This window comes from Scylla paramamosain, chromosome 6 (assembly GCF_035594125.1).
Source record: "Scylla paramamosain isolate STU-SP2022 chromosome 6, ASM3559412v1, whole genome shotgun sequence".
NCBI lineage: Eukaryota > Metazoa > Arthropoda > Malacostraca > Decapoda > Portunidae > Scylla > Scylla paramamosain.
This window is the reverse complement of record NC_087156.1, coordinates 27,233,497-27,239,496: the sequence shown is the minus strand read 5'-3', so window position 1 is coordinate 27,239,496 and position 6,000 is coordinate 27,233,497. Positions and strand designations below refer to the sequence as shown.

Sequence of the window (6,000 nt, the reverse complement as noted above, 5' to 3'; positions counted from 1 at the left end):
GCCATATAAACAATCTGATTTGATTACTTATCTTATCATTATGATGTTTTTTATCTTTTTATCACTCGAATCAAAAATAAAATTTTACTGAACTATTATCAAAGCCTAGGCATGTAAAAAATATAACCCGTTTAGGCTATACATACATTTTAACGTATAAAAACTTGTTACATAAAGTCTAATAGAAAATTAAGAAAAAGTTGTATATTATATCTTTCTTACGAAACGTTGTAGCATCGCTTTCGTGTTGCATTTGTATGGGCCTACCGGACTGTGACCTACAGACCTGCTGTAAGAGAGAGAGAGAGAGAGAGAGAGAGAGAGAGAGAGAGAGAGAGAGAGAGAGAGAGAGAGAGAGAGAGAGAGAGAGAGAGAGAGAGAGAGAGAGACTACAATGATGTATTCCTTTTTTCTGCTTTTTTTTTTTTTCCTTTCTCTCGCTCTCTTTTCCCATCTTCCAATCCTTGCGCGTCGATTCCTTCCAGCCCTCTCCCCACCTGCGGCAGTAAGTGTTGTCTCACCTTGTGGAATGATTTACTGCAGCCAGGAATGCTCTGCTGGCGTCAAATTTCCCGTCTTTATGTCAAGAAATGCCACTGTTGTTTTATTATACACTACGTACAGTATTATGATAATGGTGAATTTCCTTGGAGCTACATTGCAAACATTACCTGTAATATGGTTACGTAACAGAAAATGTAATAAAGGGGAAAAAAACATGAATTGAGTGGTTCTGAAGGCTTACTGTTTCATAAATATAGTACATGTTACCTTCTCGTCAATATTGTTCTTAAAAAAAAAAAAGTCCTGCCCCTCACCATCCAGCTCATCAGGGCGAGCAAGATTCTTGGTTAGAAAATTATATCTTGTACGTAATGGACTGGTGTGTATCCTGCAGAGGCTTCAATTAAACTCTTATTTTACTTGTTGTTATTTTCTTGTATTTGTGTGTGTGTGTGTGTGTGTGTGTGTGTGTGTGTGTGTGTGTGTGTGTGTGTGTGATGAGCTTAATGCAAAAAAACAAAAACAAAAACAAAAAAATCTTAAACAGTGAAACTAAGTAAGTAAAAACTATAAAAATGTAATAATTTAGCAGTGTGAATAAATAAGAAAACAAACCAAAATCAACACGACGTTTCCGTAATGAGAGAGCAAAAGCAAAGACAGGGAAGTCTTTTGTGTCTAAAGATACAATCATGCTTAGTACAGTTGAGTAGCATAGCGTTTCCCCTCAGTGTTATTCCGATCTGTCAAGGACGAGTTGTCATGTTTTGTAAGGAGCCTATCAGCAGATCAAAGAATTTCATATAGAAGGAAAACGGACTATAGCAGAGGGAAGCGTAAGAGGCTATAATTAACTTATAACCCTAGACCAGTGATTCTTAACCCCTGGGTCGCGACCTAAAGTTGGGTCACCAAGCCATTTCATTGGGTCGCCAAGGATATGTACACAATTTTATCCCCAATACACCTATTTATGTGCATATGCTCTCTCTCTCTCTCTCTCTCTCTCTCTCTCTCTCTCTCTCTCTCTCCTCTCTCTCTCTCTCTCTCTCTCTCTCTCTCTTCTCTCTCTCTTCTCTCCTCTCTCTCTCTCTCTCTCTCTCTCTCTCTCCCTCATCCTCTCTCTCTCTCTCTCTCTCTCATCCTCTCTCTCTCTCCTCTTCTCTCTCTCCTCTCTCTCTCTCTCTCTCTCTCTCTCTCTCTCTCTCTCTCTCTCTCTCCTCTCTCTCTCTCTCTACTCTCTCTCTCTCTCTCTCCTAACAGATAGTAGTTGTAGAAGCAGTGATTATTGAGAGAGAGAGAGAGAGAGAGAGAGAGAGAGAGAGAGAGAGAGAGAGAGAGAGAGAGAGAGAGAGAGGAATTAATAAATAGATAAATATCAAATGAAATATAATACAGAAGAAATTATGAGAAAAAAAAAGACGAATAAATAATTACATAAATACCCAATGAAATATAACAAATTATGAAAATTATGAAATAGAACAAATTATGAAGGAAAAAAAAAATAAGTAAAGGGCCCTGTGACAAGGTACCCAATGTGGTGCAATTTACGTAAACCTGTGGGGGACCAAGTTGCTGTCGTGAGGGACTCCAGAACACCAGCCGTCACCTACACCCACCAAACACACCTTGGCTCTGCAACACTTCTGTGCCACACCTTCACTACTTTTAAAAGCTCTAGTTAAATTTACACTGGTTTCTAAGGAAATTTTTACGCTTCTATGGACACATTATCAAGTTTTCTACATCATTAAAAGGAGAAACACTCTTGGGAACTCGGGCAGTCATCTCTTTGGTCTTTGCAAATAGTCGTGGTGAGAGGGCAAAGCGTTTCAGAATACAGGCCTTACCGGGGACATGATGGAGGTATCCATACAGAATAAAGAAATGAATAAAGGAGATATACTCATTATCATAGTAAACAACCAGGGCAGGACTCGAGATAATGAATACAAGCTAGAAAGGTTTAGGTTTAGGAAAGAGATTGGGAGGAAGTGCCTTACAGAGTGGTGGACGAGTGGAATAGGGCAAGCGGTCATGTGGTCAGCGCGAACACGCTCTAGGTAGTTTCAAGCGATGGTTAGATGACTATACGAATCGGGAAGACAGGTGGTAATAGGAAGGCTGACAGGGGGAAGAGGATAAAAGACTTTCATGGTTATGGTTAGTACAAGATTTGAGTCATGTATAAAGCACTCGAAGGTGTAATGTTTTGGCGTGTTTAAATGTTGAGGTGGGTGTTGCTTTGGGTGTTGTCAACTTGTAATGGCTTGACATTCAAGCTTGTATAGATATTTTAATAAGAGTATACCTGATTTTGTCCAAGAGAGATAAACATTTGATAATCATGTATGTATACTGGAAGAAACATACTTTTAATGAGAGGCTTCAGGTCATACAAGCTTTTAATGACTTCACATTATGTCATACAATGGATGAGACATTATACAGTGTAAGCACCGCCAGGACTAGTTCAAATTTGGCGTTTAGATTTGTGATGTGTGGATACTTTGACAACTACAATTATAATGGCTTATAGTGTAGTTTTACATGTTTATACTTCATTGTATTATATACATTTTTTTTTGTATTAGTATACTATAATATGAGAAAAGTTGGTGCATATTATTGGAGGCAGAAACACAATTTTGTGGATTGGTGGATGAGTATCGTGCGCGGCTGCGCGGTGGCAAAGGAGGGTAAACATAAGTCAGACAGGGAGGGACGGTGTCTGAAGAACGCTTGTGTCTAGCTGCCTGGATCTTCGTTGAACATGACGCTAACACGGGCCATGGCTGCTTTTGTATGCTGGTGCAGGCTCCAATACAGTTAGGAATATTCCAATACAGTTAGGAATATTCCATTGTTCAAAAAACGTTCTGGCTATTTCTTCCCACTGGTGTTCATCAGGTACAGGCAAATACTGTGGTTGTAGTGTTTCCCATATGGCTTTGCTGGTTTTCTTGACAATCTTGTGTACTGTGGCCTTGCCGACACGAAACTGGTAACCAAGGGAAGTCAAAGATTCTCCAGTAACCACATGCCTAAAAAGAAATATAGTAACAAGGTACAATAAATAACCGTTCAGTAGTGACATTCATTACTTACCATATAATATAATCCTGTCGTTTTTAAGGTACTTAGATCTATCTATCTATCTATCTATCTATCTATCTATCTATCTATATATATATATATATATATATATATATATATATATATATATATATATATATATATATATATATATATATATATATATATATATATATATATATATATATATATATATATATATATATATATATATATATATATATTATTTATTAATTAATTAATTTATTTATTTTATTTAACTCTTTTACAGAACCCGAATGTAAGGACAAATGGCGCCACCTAAGAAGCAATTTTATGAGGGAAAGAAGAAAGAATAGTGAAAAACCATCTGGATCAGGTAATACACAGGCAAGGAGGTGGGTGTACTACGATGCCATGCAATTTCTGATCCCTTATGTGACGCCACGACCAACATCTTCAAACGTCCCTAAACCTCCTGATGAAGACACCTGTCATGAAACGGAAGATGCAGATCAAGATTCTTCACTTTTTGCTGTCATCGAAGCATCAGAAAATGCATCTCCTCAAGAGGCTGCCAGTAACGTCAAAACTTGTGAGGATCGCAGCAATGACAAGCCTATTCTTCCCAAATCAAAGAAGCCTTGTATCGCAAAAAAAAAATAGCAAGGCCAGTGCAGATGAGATAGATTTGCTTTTCTTAGACGAAATAAAACAACTGAGAGGAAAAGCGTCGTCACAAAATGATAATGACGGAGATCGCCAGTTTTTGTTAAGCCTGCTGCCTATGATGAAACAACTGTCGCCAATTGACAACATGGACATAAGAATTGAAATATATGAAGCCTTTCGTAGGATGATGTTCAAGCCCGCACCCTCTGTCCAGTATGGGTACTGGACTGAACATAATCAATCACATACACCAACACCGTCACCAGGTACATCCCATGCAAGTGACAACTACGTAGAGAATAATGAACAGTTTTTTAACCTCTGAGAAGTAATTTAGATGATCATGTTTCACTTACCATCAGGAATGCATTACTGCCATCAGCTCACTAATTTACTATTGCCGTACGTGTAATGATTTTTGTAATGTTCAATAAAAATACCTCTTACCTTAAAAAAATGGCCATTCTTTCTTCCGTTCCTATTGCACGCCTGTAGTTAGTGTTGATTTTCCTAATGGAAGGTCCAACCAACTCCACCAGCTTCTTAAAGTTTTCATTTGTCATCCTAAAAAAGTTGTAAAATTTTTCTGGATGGTTTACCAGGTCTGGGAATAAATGACTGAAGCTACCGAAATCTGGCCTCCTGGTGTTCAGATGATGCATCCAGATTCGAGTTTTATTTTTACGTCTGCGACGACGAAGCCAGAGCAATGCAGTTACTACAGCAAGAGAATATGCGTCCATTCTCCCTGAAATCAAATGGGTCACTGTGTAGTGACTTGACTCGGGTTGACGCATTCGGTGTAAACGGAGATACGTCGAAATGAATCGCTTCAAATGACTTGATGCGACTCGACTCGACGCGACTCGCTCGGTGTAAACGCAGCGTTAGTGCTTGCCAGGAGGTGCCTGGGAGGGCCGGGAGCTGTTCATGAGGACCAGGAGTTCAGGAAGGCTTATGATATTGGTAAGTGACCCATCCACCGGAGTTTGCACAATATTATTTTCTCCAGACGCCATCGTGTAATAGGCGGTAACTTTGATAATGTTGTTCTTTATGATAATTTCGTGTCACGCACAACAACGAAACAGGAGGGTTGAGTAACATTAGTGCCTGTGTTTTAGGACATTTTTGTCAAACATTACTTTTCCTTTAGTTTTTATTTTTTAATGCTCATATTCCACATTTTCTCCTCGTTAGGAATACCTTTATATGACTCAATATTCTACGGTCCTACTAATGTTCCTAATCTCCAGGACAAAATACCCATGAATTAACCACAACATAAAATTAAAAAACACCAAAATTTTATTTATCAAAATGTTAGCTTAGATGGAGGCAGGCTTTTCGTATATATCTGCCATTATTTGCTACATTTCTCACTAATCATAAGCCAATCCTGTCGCCAAGTGGAGCCACATGACTATGCTTTCATATCCACTGGTCAGATATAGCTGCCATTGCCTGGTTTTGGTGTGATGAAAGCTTAAGTGAGGTAGACTGGCGGCTGTTTTCTCTACCGGGACCACCGCCATGATGGATATGCGTGTTGGATCCTGTTAGTATTCAGATTATTTTATGTTTTCCTCAACTGTTTTATTTCAGTTTCTAAGTAATTTCTTATGGTTTCTAAAGATATATCATTATTTTTGAAGAGTTTTTTTTCACTTCTGTATAATCAAATATGTTGAATTTGCAGGTATGTAACAGTCGTTTCCTGGTGCATTTTTCATACTCTGTCAAGTT

General features: G+C 38.3%; 1 long non-coding RNA gene across 1 annotated transcript; it reads right to left on the bottom strand.

Annotated features, from left to right (window-relative positions):
• Positions 1-3,126: 3,126 nt before the first annotated feature.
• LOC135101129 (uncharacterized) lies at positions 3,127-5,138 on the bottom strand. The gene is made up of 2 exons (XR_010269048.1): positions 4,702-5,138; positions 3,127-3,551 (listed from the first exon to the last, which is right to left on the bottom strand). It is a non-coding gene; the product is annotated as an uncharacterized LOC135101129 (long non-coding RNA).
• Between the last annotated feature and the right edge of the window lie 862 nt (positions 5,139-6,000).